A 14,428-nucleotide genomic window follows, 5' to 3' on the forward strand; every position below is an offset into this window, starting at 1 on the left:
GATCTTCTTTAGAAGTAAAGTCTGAGGTAGGGGCAAATCCAACCAGCCCCAGTTCCTAGGTTTGCAGGTTATATACCAGGTTCCCTGATCACATGCACACAGCAGACTGTCTCTCACATCAGTTGCCAAAATGACTCACCAATACAGCCCATTTTCCTACTCACGCCCATCTGTAGCTGGACTCAGGGGTAAATACTAAGTAGGAAAAAATAAACTTGGAGTTTATCATCATTACTACAGCTTCCATTTGTATAACTTTTGTTTTCCTTTTCATAGCACCTTTCTATATAGTCTCTTTTTTGGTCCTGCCAGGGAGAAAGGCAGGAACTCTACAAATCCATGCAAATGACCTTTCTCATCCATGCTAACCAGATGGCATCCTCCTCAAACTTGAAAGCCCATACATGAAGTTACACACACTAGTGTGCCTCAACTATGCCCATAGACCCACACTGAAATATAAATAAATACAAAGGAAGTGGAAATAAATCTACTTACTCTTGATTAGGCATCTAGAAACTTGGCTTCTTTCCCAACTTTGGCACTTAATTATATGACCTTGTACTGATGATATGCTTTACTCCAAACTAAGTATTAATTTTAAAATCTATTCTAAATCTGTGTAGTTCAAAGCAGTAGCCACTGTCTATATGTTGGCTATTGAGCATCTGAAATGTGGCTAGTGTAATTGAAGGACAGAATTTTCTGTTTAACTTAATATAATTTAATGTATTTACAGTTAAGTTTAAATAAGCACATGGGGCTTCCCTAGTGGCTCAGATGGTAGAGCGTCTGTCTGCAATGCAGGAGACCCGGGTTCGATCCCTGGGTTGGGAAGATCCCCTGGAGAAGGAAATGGCAGCCCACTTCAGTATTCTTGCCTGGAAAATCCCATGGACTGCAGAGCCTGGTAGGTTACCGTCCATGGGGTCGCAAAGAGTTGGACACGACTGAGCAACTTCACTTTCACTTTCACAAGCACATGGTACTAGTGACTATGGCATTGGGCAGCACAGAATAATGTAGGGATTTGGGGCTTAAATAATCTGTACCAGCTCTCCTTAAGTGGTCTATACCATTCTGTCCTACAGGGCTTATTCAAACTTATTCAAAATTTTCATTTATTGTGTTGTGGCCTCACCAGAAATGACAACTCAAAATTGATTTATATCATGAGGTAAGCCCTGGGGCAGAAATAGGGAGAGTGATGAGAGTCATATTTCCACAACTAGATTGATACTTTTCATTGTCTCTGATTTTCTCTAAGCTGGAACTAAAGCATGAATCATTGTATCCAAGGTTCTTTGAGTGAATGTATATGTGTGTATAGAACTGGGCTGTAAGTATAGTAACACTCTTTATCTACCTTTTCAAAGTGTTGTGAGTATTAATTGCGGAACAGTTTCAGTTCTGAAAGAAAATAAGTGATATTTCTTTATTTTGTGGTAAAATAAACATCTTTAGAAAATCTCTTTCTATTATGGCCTCAGTTACCTTATCTATAATATGAGAGAGTTGAACTAGATTTATTTAACAAACCAAACAAGGCAATCAGCTAACATCTAGGAACACAATGATTAGCCGGATGTGTCATACCCTCAGGAACTCAATTTTTGAAAAAGTCTAAACAAAATGATTTTTCAAGGCCTTTTCAGCTCTATGAGTAAGCTATGAATCCTGCAGCACAAAGTTAATATATGAATGCTGTCTTACTGAAAATCTTATAACCTTCTCCCCAAGTTTTACTCCATTAAGACAGAGTCCCCATCCAACTACACATTATTCACCTTCTTCCTCACCATTCCCTTCTTGGTCCTCTCCACCTCAATAAAAAATTAAGAACTGGAAGAGTTTGGGGAAAATGAGAAAGAATAGAGAGATGACAGCAAAGAGATATCGGTGTGATACTTCATCATTTCCTAAAATAATAGGAAATGTAAGGACAAGTATGTAATGAAGACAGAGAGGATGGAAAAGAAATGATAGAGAGATGAGGAAAGGAGATTAAGAATCTGCTGTCAATTATAACAAACATGGCATAAATTGATATAGCTAAACAAGGCAAAAATACAATTGGGGATCAGTGGAGCACTGCTTTTTCCATCCCAGAGGCAGAGAAACAGCTAAGGACAGACAACTGGGGGAGTACACAGAGGCACAAACAGGGCATCCCATCTCTGCCACAGTTATTGTGATGTCCTCTTGAAAGATTTTGCCTCTTTCTTTTTCCTTCCTTACCTGGTATGTACTACGCTTCCATCATAGTTGAAAATGACTGTAACAGTCCATATCGGAGGCAAAGTGGTAACTTATCCTCTGTCTCTCTTACAAACTTTCCCCTAGATCTCTGGCGATCCAAACTCAATTGAAGAAATTCTATTTCTAATATCATTTCAGTCAGTAAAACTTTCCAGGAAAGGATTAGAGTCTTATCTTGAATACAAATGTTATCTCCTTCTTTAATTTGGTTGAATGACTTTTCACCCCAACTAATACCACAACCAAGAATAGTATGAAAGGAGATTAATATTTAAGAAATCTTAGAGCCCTGACCCCAGGTTGGCTATGAGATAATTCTGGTACCTACAGATGCAAAGTTCAGGCCTTTGTTCCTACAGCAGGTAGCAGGCCAGAGGGCTGTTACTAGTTTCCTGATTTACTGAGTACACAAATTCATTATTAGTTATAGGGCTATGTTTACAAAGTGTTAATATGAACATATTTATGCCATCCCCAGATGAAATATCTTAATATAACTCAATACAATTGAAGTAACCAACTCACATTAGGGTATTATTATCCATTTGGTTCATAACATCAAGGTGCTGCCCCGAGTTCCAGTCAACACATAACAGACTGCTATATCCCTTTATCCAGAAACAGACAGAGCATCCCAAAGCTCCAATATCCCAGAGCCTAGCCAAAGACAAATTCCTAGCCAAAGACAAATTCCTTCTAAATTCCTAAAACAGGCCCGCAGAAAACCCAGTCATTCCAGACCACTCTTAGTGTAAGAGAAAGAAAAAAAAATCATTTTTAATTCAAGAGAAGTAATGTATTGCTGTGGGGATTTTGAGAAACCAAATTCAACCTAAGACATTTATTTTTCAGGGGATAAGTCACCAGAAAGGAGAAGGATTCTTAGACTGTAGATAGAGCCGTAATTGTCAGTGAGAGAGAGATGTGAAATTTATCTTGCCTAAGATCAGGTTTCACATGTTGACAGTTATATTAGCATATACTGGTATATATTTCTCCACCTACAAATAGTCTAACCACTCCCCCAAATCATAAATCAGAAAGAACTAAACTGGACAGATCTCAGAACAGTTGTGTGATTTCCTGAGGATTCCATTGCTGGAGCTAGGGATAAAAGTTCATTTATACACACAACAACCTGCAAGTCCAGTTTCTGTTCTTCTCTCCTTCTGCCTTCCCCTTCCCCCACTTTGAACCAGAGTAGCCAAATCGAGGCGTGCTTTAAACAACTTGAGGACTGATTTGAAAGAGGAAGAAGAATTTGTATACATTGGCTAGCATATGTGCCCTGCCCTCCTCTCCTCTTGAAAATAGCAACAACTCATCATTTCAAAGAAGTTTGCCTAAAAGAGCAGGCACACTGTGAATGGTGTTTACTTTCAGGACTTCCAGGGTATTCATATTTACTGTACAGCTGACCAACAATGATTAGCTTTCCAAGGGACAGATAGATTGGATTTACTGAAGACCTGGAGCTTGCTTCTGAGAGTGAATGCAAAAGACCCTAAATTGTCAACCTTGAAGTTAACAGGTAAGCAGTTTCAATGTTTTTTTCAGTGCTAGAACCAGGCATTCTGTGGATGGTAGATTTTAGCAAATTCCCAGGAGTTTGAGGATAAATAATTTGCCTTGTCTGCTTTAAATTGGGCTGCTAGTATGATTCTTTCTGCTTTATTTATTGGACAGATTCAATAATCTAATCGGTCAGTCAACAAGTATTGCTTAGCATTTCTGTTAGGGGTTCAATGTGGCAAAATACAGAGGGAACACTCCCTAAGCCTCCAGCACCTTGGCAATCAAGTGAAAAAAGTAAGGGATATTTTTTAATCTTTTATTAAGGGTTCAGTGGAGTTTCTCTAAACTATAGTAGCAGTTTCATTTGACATACAAACAAAATATACAGTGACGGCTGAAGGTAAACCCACTAGTGAAGACTGATTTGGTATCTTCACAAGGTAGTTTCATATTCATTATCCTACTTGAATCTATCAGTATTCTGCAATTTAAACAGGTAAGTGTTATTATTTCTGTTTTGCAAAAAAATAAATTCAAAGGGGTTAAGAAATTTTCTGGAAACTTGTCGCACAACTAGAATTGGCAAGTTCTGACTAGAAACTGAAAATAGAAAGCTCTCACAATTATAAATGAATATAAGGAAATTAGATGATTTAGTACCTTGGACATATCTGACTTATACCAGGTTTAAACAGGCCTACCACTTCATATATTTTAATCAAAATCTTTGGCCAGGAGCATCCTTCTACTTAGAAGCAAAGAGTTGTTTTCAAAAGTAAACAAATGGGTTGGTGGATTCCATCTATAGCTAAAAAACAAAAACAAAAAATAACTTGAATTCAGTGGTTCTGCCTTCCAATCCTCTGATTATTTTGAAATCTAGAAAAAGGATTTTTCAGGCTATTACTTTAAAAAAATGTAACTAAACTTAGAGTTGAGATTGCATTGCATTTCAAATATGTTGGTGAAATTTGTTTCAAGATAATTTTAAATTTATAATCTCTACTACAACAAGATCAAGTTTATGGTATCTATTTAAATTATTCAGAAAACTTTCTGTTTTGTTTTATTATTAACTGTTCAATCAGAACTAAAAGCAGTCTGTGTTTACACTGTAAGTAAACAACCTAAAGTACTATATTTACATCTATCCCCTTAATAAAAACTGTTTCCCAGGTCCCCATGATATTCAAATGATTATACTAGTGAGTCCCTTCCTGCAAATGAAATAAATCAGCCCATGAACCCAAATAGAATGGTGAAGTGAAGAGAAGTGAGTCATGTCCAACTCTTTGTGATCCCATGGACTATAGAGTTCATGGAGTTCTCTAGGCCAGAATACTAGAGTGGGTAGCCTTTCCCTTTTCCAGGGGATCTTTCCAACCCAGGGATCAAACCCAGGTCTCGCACATTGGTAAAGAAACCCAGGCAGATTCTTTACCAGCTGAGCCACAAGGGAAGCAATAGAATGGTAGGTTAAAGGAAGTTTGCAGGTTGAGTCCAGTGCGAAGTCAGCATTTAGGTGAATTTCCCATACATCAACATGAATCAGCCACAGATATATATCTGTCCCCCACATCCTGAACCCTTCTCTCACCTCCTTCCCCACCCTATGCCTCTGGGTTGTCCCAGAGCACCGGCTTTGGGTGCCCTGCTTCATGCATCAAATTTGCACTGGTCATCTATTTTACATGTGGCAGTGTACATGTTTCAGTGCTATTCTCTCAAACCATCCCACCTTCACCTTCTGCCACTGAGTCCAAAAGTCTCTTCTTTACATCTGTGTCTCCTTTGCTGCCCTGCATGTAGGATCGTTGGTCCCGTCTTCCTAAATTCCATATATCTCCCCACCAACACGGTAATTCCCTGAAAGGCAGGAACTACGTCTAACTTTACTTTGTGGTACATGTTATATTGAGCTCAATTGAAGATTGTTTAACTGAATTACAAGAGATTTGAGCTATTTTAATAAGAACATAAAAGTAACAAAATAAATTAGAATAGCAGTCCATGCAGAGCTATTTAATAGAACGATAGGTTAAAGAAAGTTTGCAGGTTGAGTCCAGTGCAAATTCAGCATTTAGGTGTCTTCCTAGCCCAGAATTTTCAGTTTCATTTTCTACTATCTTTTCTTTCCTATCTTTAGTCAAGCTTTTTATTTTTTAGGAACTATTTATCTGGGATAAAAGCAAAATTCTCCCATAGTGCTGAAAATTATAAATTTTCCTTTGCAGTACTACTTATTAATAATAAGAGATTAAAGGAACAGCACTGATCCTTAAGATATGTATCAAACCTTGTGGATTTGATGCCATGAAGCATATCTATCATAATCTCCCAAGTAACACAGATAGCTCTGCATGGACTGCTATTCTGATCTATTTTGTTACTTTTATGTTCTTATTAAAATAGCTCAAACCTCTTGTAATTCAGTTAAACAATCTTCAATTGAGCTCAATATAACATGTACCACAAAGTAAAGTTAGACGTAGTTCCTGCCTTTCGGGGAATTACCGTGTTGGTGGGGAGATATATGGAATTTAGGAAGACGGGACCAACGATCCTACATGCAGGGCAGCAAAGGAGACACAGATGTAAAGAAGAGACTTTTGGACTCAGTGGCAGAAGGTGAAGGTGGGATGGTTTGAGAGAATAGCACTGAAACATGTACACTGCCACATGTAAAATAGATGACCAGTGCAAATTTGATGCATGAAGCAGGGCACCCAAAGCCGGTGCTCTGGGACAACCCAGAGGGATAGGGTGGGGAAGGAGGTGGGAGAAGGGTTCAGGATGTGGGGGACACATGTATACCTGTGGCTGATTCATGTTGATGTATGGCAAAAATCATCACAATATTATAAAGTAGTTATCCTCCAATTAAAATAAATTAATTAATCTTTTTATAAAGAATGACAAAACATAAAAATATGAGATGGTAAACCAGTGTTATGTTTTTAATGGCAAAGGCATTTAGAAAAAAAAAATGGGCTGGGATGAATGGAGAAGGTGTCACAGCAAAGATAAAATGAGATAGGTCTAAAAAAATATCTAGAATATGGAACCATGCTGAATAAACTTTCTCTGCACATAGTAAGTGGTAAATATACATTGTTTAAATTAAATTCTAGTCACAGAAATAATGTGAGAAGCATACTGTGTCATGACTGAGTTTGACACCTACAAGGTACACTGAGGAGCCTGATTTGGGATTGTGTTGAGGTAACAGAAAATAAATCTGGATAGAAATTTAAGGCCAAATTATTAGACATTGAATTCCAGGCACTTTTTAATGTGAAATCATATTAGCAAACTTTGAATAAGTGAAGATATGATAAAAATATTTTTAGTAGACAAATCTGTCAGATTTTCACATGCCTGAGTACATTTATAGAAAACTGGAGATGAAGAGACCACTTAAAAAGAGTAGCAGTTCTCACCAAGAGTGTAATAAGGTTCCCTTTTCTCCACACCCTCTCCAGCATTTATTGTTTGTAGACTTTTTGATGGCAGCCATTCTGACTGGTGTGAGATGGTACCTCATTGTGGTTTTGATTTCCTCTTCTCTGATAGAGTGATGTTGAGCATCTTTTCATGTGTTTGTTAGCCATCTGTATGTCTTCTTTGGAGAAATGTCTGTTTAGTTCTTTGGCTCACTTTTTGATTGGGTGGTTTATTTTTTTGGTATTGAGCTGCATAAATTGCTTGTATATTCTGAAGATTAATTCTTTGTCAGTTGTATCATTTGCTATTATTTTCTCCCATTCTGAGGACTGCCTTTTCACCTTGCTTATAGTTTCCTTCATAGAGACTCCTTAAAAAACCTGGAAATAGAACTGCCATACAACCCAGAAATACCACTGCTGTGCATATGCACTGAGGAAACCAGAACTGAAAGAGACACATGTACCCCAATGTTCATAGCAGCACTGTTTACAATAGCCAGGACATGGAAGCAACCTAGATGTCCATCAGCAGGTGAATGGATAAGGAAGTTGTGGTACATATACATAATGGAATATTACTCAGCTATAAAAAAAAAAGTATTTGAGTCAGTACTAAATAGGTGGATGAAACTTGAGCCTATTATACAGAGTGAAGTAAGTCAGAAAGAGAAACACCAATACTGTATATTAATGCATATATATGGAATTTAGAAAGACAATAACGACGACCTTATATGCAAGACAGAAAAAGAGACACGGATGTAAAAGACAAACTTTTTGGATTCTGTGGGAGAAGATGAGGGTGGGATGATTTGAGAGAATAGCATTGAAACATGTATATTACCATAAGTAAAGCAGATGACTGGTGCAAGTTCACTTCATGAAGCAGGGCACTCAAAGCTGTGCTCTAGGACAACCCAAAAGGATGGATTGGGGAGGGATATGGGAGGGGGGATTCAGGATGGTGGGACACATGTGCACCTATGGCTGATTCATGTCGATGTATGGCAAAACCACCACAATATTGTAAAGTAATTAGCCTCCAATTAAAATAAATTAATTTTTTTAAAAAAAGAGAGAAAAGAATAGCGGTTAACGAGGCTCTTCCACTGCCATTTGGTGGTAGTGGAAATGGAATGAAGAGTAACTTAAGAGTAATCGATGAAAGTTGGTGAGTGACTGGATATAGGCAGCATAGGAAAGAAATGTCAGAGCTGTCTCTGAAATTTTGAAACTATGGGATCTGAGCACTGATGTTACTACTGTTTATATAAATACGTAATTTGAGGGTGAAGTGTTTTGACCAACTGGGTTTGAGGAGATGGCAAAAATTCAAAGCAATGTCCAATGAATAGTTGGAAATAACGTCCCCGAACATGAAAGTAGGGTAAGAGGTGGAGGCAAAAATTAAGTCTGGGGAGTGTAACAGCCAAAATCATAAAAATTACTCAGCTTAAAAGAGTCAAATATAAGACATGACCAAAGACTGAAATTCATGCACTACTTACACTTTCAGTCAAGAGGAAGAAGACAGTCTTGAAAAATAAGAGCCACGGAAATATAATTCCTCTCAAAGGGCTTCCCTTGTGGCTCAGCGGTCAAGTATCTGCCTACAATGAGGGAGACCTGGGTTCGATACCTGGCTTAAGAAGATCCCCTGGAGAAGGGAAAGGTTATCCACTCCAGTATTCTGGCCTAGCAAATTCATTGGACTGTATAATTCATGGGGTTGCAAAGAGTCAGACACAACTGAGCAAATTTCACTTCACTTCAAAGGATTTTTAAAAAGTCTTGAGGAAAAGTATCAGATAATTTATTCTTTTAAATGTCCCCTGACCACCAGTAACTAGCACAGTACCTCATATACACTGTGAGTACTTAATAAATACAAAGTTATTTTAACATAGGCTAGCATGATTCTTTTCTTCAAACTGTATTCCAGTTTGAACTCTGTCATAAATGGTGCCACCTAACAGTGGCTGCTCTAAACTACCTCGCTGAATGAATTTAAATGGGAATGAAATTGAGCCAGGATAACTGAGAGTTCATCCTAGCCTTGGCTTCTAATAAGTTGTCTATTCTCTAACAAGTTCCTGAACATCAGTATTTCTTAATATCTTCATGTATTGAATGTGGTAATGAACCAATGGAGATATTTTTTCAGATCCTTTAAAATGGTAAATATGAAAGCAACTTGAAAACACAAACCACTTTCTGAAAGAGTTTTAAGTCTACTCCAGGAGAATAAAATACATAACAAAATTGAATGCCTGTTGAGGCAGCAAGCCCAGTTACTTTCTGCTCCCAACATTACATTGTAGACAAGGGCATCATTCTACGCATCAGCAATCTCTCCAACTCTAAGGACCTGTCAATAGGATCCAATCCTTTCATTACCACTAACTCTACAATACTTGTACAAGCCTCAATGTGAATTCTGAAAAGATTAAAAGATTTTAACTTTTTATTATGTATTGTGGTATAGCTGATTAACAATGTTGTGATAGTTTCAGGTGAACAGTGAAGGGAATCAGCCAAACTCCCCTCCCATCCAGGTTGCCACATAACATTCTGCAAAGTTCCATGTGCTGTATATATTAGGTCCCTGTTGGTTATCCATTTTAAATATAGCAGTGTGTACATGCCCATCCCAAACTCCCTAATTATCCCTTCCCTCCATCTTTTACCTCAGCAAACATAAGCTTCTACTTAAAGTTTGTGAGTCTGTTTCGATCTTGTAAATAAGTTCATGTGTACCATTTATTTTTAGATTCCACATATAAGGGATATCATATAATATTTCTCCTTCTCTCTCTGACTTACTTCACTCAGTAATGGACTCTCTAGGTCCATTCATGTTGCTGCAAATGGCATTATTTCATTATTTTCAATGGCTGAGTAATATTCCATTGTATATATGAACCACATCTTCTTTATCTCTGTCAATGTAATTTTAGGTTGTTTCCATGTCTTGTTTAGAGCTGCAATGAACATTGAAATTCATGTATCCGTTCAGACCATGTTTTTCTTTGGATATATGCCCATGAGTGAGATTGCAGGGTCATATGGTAGATCTCATATGAGACAAGATGACAGTGTAGAAGGGTGTGTGTTCATCTTCTCCTGTGAGAACTCCAAAATTGCAACTTGCTGCTGAACAATCATCAAAAGGAGAATGTTGGATCCCACCAAAAAAAAGATACCCCATGTCCAAAGGCAAAGGAGAAGCCCCAACAAGACTGTAGGAGGGACGAAATCATGTTTTCAATCAAATTGCAAACCTGCCAGAGACACTTGGAGGGTCAGACAAAACCTTGTGCACACCAGGACCCAGAGGCCCCAGAGAGACAGAACCAAGTCTGCCTTTGACTGTTTGAGTGTCTCCTGTCGGGGCATGGGTCAACAGTGGCCTGCCACGGAGACAGAGGCTCTGGCTGCAGCAGACCCAGAACATGCCGCATGTTGCATAAGCCCTCTTAGAGGAGGTCATGATTAGCCCCATCATAGAGCCACCGAGCAGACAATCCACAAACTGCAGAATAATTATACCAGAGAAATTATCACACCACACTGTTAAGAAAGATCTAGGACCCACAACAGATTTCCCAACCTAGGGATCAAGCAAAAGGACTGAGAACCCCCAGGGAATTTGACTTTGCAGGCCAGTGGGATTTGATTAGAGAACTTCCACAGAAATGGGGAAACAGACACTTCGAAGGCACAAACAAAACCTTGTGTGCACCAGGACCCAGGAGAAAGTAGCAATGTCCCCACAAGAAACTGAACCAGATTTGCTGTGAGTGTCCAGGAATCTCCAGTGGAACCATGGGTTGACAGTGGCCTTCTGTAGAGTCAGGGGCACTGAATACAACAGTGTGGGCATAAGTCCTTTTAAAGGAGTTCTCCATTACTGCCATTATCCCTACCATAGTTTGGCCTCAGGCCAAACAACAGTGAGGGAACACAGCCCTGCCCATCAGCAGAAAGTTGGATTAAAGATTTACTGAGCATGCTCCTGCCCATCAGAACAAGACCCAGATTCCCCCACAGCCATTCTCTCTCATCAGGAAACTTCCATAAGCATCTATTCTTATCCATCAGAGGGCAGACAGAATGAAAACAGAAAACTAAACAAACTGACCACATGAATCACAGCCTTGTATCTCAATAAAACTATGAGCTATGCCAGGGCTACCCAAGATGGGTGGGTCATGCTGGAAAATTTGGACAAAATGTGATCCACTGGACAAGGGAATGGCAAACCACTTCAGTATTGTTGCCTTGACAACCCCATAAACAGTATGAAACTGCAAAAAGACAGGGCACTGAAAGATGAACTCCCCAGGTCTGTAGATGCTCAATATGCTACAGGAGAAGAGTGGAGAAATAACTCCAGAAAGAATGACAAGGCAGAGCCAAAGTGAAGACAATGCCCAGTTGTGGACATGACTGGTGACAGAAGTAAATTCCAACGCTGTAAAGAACAATATTGCATAGGAACCTGGAATGTTAGGTCCATGAATCAAGGTAAATTGGAAGTGGTCAAACAGGAGACAGCAAGAGTGAACATCGAGTGAACATTTTAGCAACCAGTGAACTAAAATGGACCAGAATGGGCGAATTTAATTCAGATGACCATTATATCTACTACTGAGGGCAAGAATCCCTTAGAAGAGATGAAGTAGCCATCACAGTCAACATGAGAGTCTGAAATGCAGTACTTGGGTGCAATCTCAAAAATGACAGAATGATCCCTGTTCATTTGCAAGGCAAACCACTCAATATCACAGTAATCCAAGTCTATGCCCCCACCACTAATGCCAAAGAAGTTGAAATTGAACAGTTCTGTGATGACCTACAAGGTCTTGTAGAACTAACACCAAAAAAGATATCATTTTCATCATAGGGGACTGGAATGCAAAAGTAGGAAGTCAGGAGATACCTGGAGTAACACGCAAGATTGACTTTGTAGTACAAAGTGAAGCAGAGCAAAGGCGAACAGAGTTTTGTCAAGAGAACACACTGGTCATACCAAACATGCTCTTCCAACAACACAAGACAATTCTACACATGGACATCACCAGATAGTCAATACCAAAATCATATTGATGATATTATTTGTAGTCAAAGATGGAGAAGCTATAAACAGTCAGAGAAAACAAGACTGGGAGCTGACTATGGTTCAGATCATGAACCGTTATTGCCAAATTCAGACTTAAATTGAAGAAAGTGGAGAAAACCACTGGACCATTCAGGTATGGCCTAAATCTAATTCCTTACAGTGGAAGGAAGGATTATACAGTGGAAGAGACAAATAGATTCAAAGGATGAGATCTGATAGACAGTGCTTGAAGAACTATGGATGGAGGTTTGTGACATTGTACAAGAAGTGGTGACCAATACCATACCCAAGAAAAATAAATGCAAACAGGCAAAATGGTTGTCTGAGGAGTCCTTACAAATAGCTGAGAAAAGAAGAGAAGCAAAAGGCAAGGAGAAAAGGAAAGATACACCCATCTGAATGCAGAGTTCCAAAAAACAGCAAGGAGAGACAAGATAGCTTTCCTAAATGATTAATGCAAAGATATAGGAGAAAACAATAAAATGGGAAAGACTAGAGATCTTTTCAAGAAAACTAGAGATACAAAGGGAACATTTCATGCAAAGATGGGCAAAATAAAGGACAGAAACAGGATGAACCTAACAGAAGAAGATATTAAGAAGAGGTGACAAGAATACACAGAAGAACTATTCATAACAGATCATCATGACCCAGATAACCATGATGGTGTGGTTAGACTAGAGCCAGAAATCCTGGAATGCGAAGTCAAGTGAGCCTTAGAAAGCATCACTACAAACAAATCTAGTGGAGGTGGTGGAATTACAGTTGAGCTATTTCAAATCCTAAAAGATGATGCTGTGAAAGTGTTGCACTCAATATGCCTGCAAGTTTGGAAAACTCAGCAGTGGCCACAGGACTGGAAAAGGTCAGTTTTCATTCCAATCCCAAAGAAGGACAATACCAAAGAATGTTCAAACTACTGCACAATTGCACTTATCTCACACTCTAGTAAAGTAATCCTCAAAATTCTCCAAGTGAGGCTTCAACAGTACATGAACCAAGAACTTCCAGATGTTCAGGCTGATTTAGAAAAGCCAGAGGAACCAGAGATCAAATTGCCAACATCCACTGGTTCATCGAAAAAGCAAGAGAGCTTCAGAAAAAAATCTAATTCTATTTTATTGACTACGCCAAACCCTTTCACTGTGTGGATCAAAACAAACTGTGGAAAATTCTTAAAGAGATGAGAATATCAGACCACCTTACCTGCCTCCTGAGAAATCTGTATGCAGGTCAAGAAGCAACAGTTAGAACTGGACATGGAACAGACTGGTTCCAAATTAGGAAAGGAGTACATCAAGGCTGTATATTGTCACCCTGCTTATTTAACTTATATGCAGAGTACATCATGAGAAATGCTGGGCTGGAAGAAGCACAAGCTGGAATCAAGATTGCCAGGAGAAATATCAATAACCTTCAATATGCAGATGACACCACCCTTATGGCAGAAAGCAAAGAGGAACTAAAGAGTCTCTTGATGAAAGTGAAAGAAAAGAGTGAAGAAGCTGGCTTAAAATTCAACATTCAAAAAACTAAGATCATGGCAGCAGTCCCACCACTTCATGGCAACTAGATGGGGAAGCAATGAAACAGTGACAGACTTTATTTTCATGGTCTCCAAAATCACTGCAGATGGTGACTGCAGCCATGAAATTAAAAGACACTTGCTCCTTGGAAAAAAAGCTATGACCAACCTAGACAGCATATTAAAAAGCAGAGACATTAATTTGCTGACAAGTTCCATTTAGTCAAAATATTGGTTTTTCCACTACTCATGTATGGATGTGAGTTTGACCATAAAGTAAGCTGAGCACCAAATAATTGATGCTTTTGAACTGTGGTGTTGGGGAAGACTTTTGAGAGTCCCTTGGACAGAAAGATCAAACCAGTCAATCCTGAAGTAAATCAGTCCTGATGAAAGGACTGATGTTGAAGCTGAAGCTCCAATACTTTGGCCACCTGATGTGAAGAACTGACTCCTTGGAAAAGACCCTGCGGCTGGGAAAGATTGAAGACAGGGGGATGAGATGACTGAGGATGAGATGGTTGGATGGCATCACCGACTCGATGGAGATGAGTTTGAGCA

At 38.9% G+C, this 14,428-nt stretch overlaps 1 non-coding gene across 1 annotated transcript; it reads left to right on the forward strand.

The window, feature by feature from the left end:
- Positions 1-765: 765 nt before the first annotated feature.
- TRNAC-GCA (transfer RNA cysteine (anticodon GCA)) lies at positions 766-837 on the forward strand. Its single transcript has one exon. It is a non-coding gene; the product is annotated as a tRNA-Cys (tRNA).
- The last annotated feature ends 13,591 nt before the right edge of the window (positions 838-14,428 follow it).

This window comes from Capricornis sumatraensis, chromosome X, assembly GCF_032405125.1.
Source record: "Capricornis sumatraensis isolate serow.1 chromosome X, serow.2, whole genome shotgun sequence".
NCBI classification, from domain to species: domain Eukaryota; kingdom Metazoa; phylum Chordata; class Mammalia; order Artiodactyla; family Bovidae; genus Capricornis; species Capricornis sumatraensis.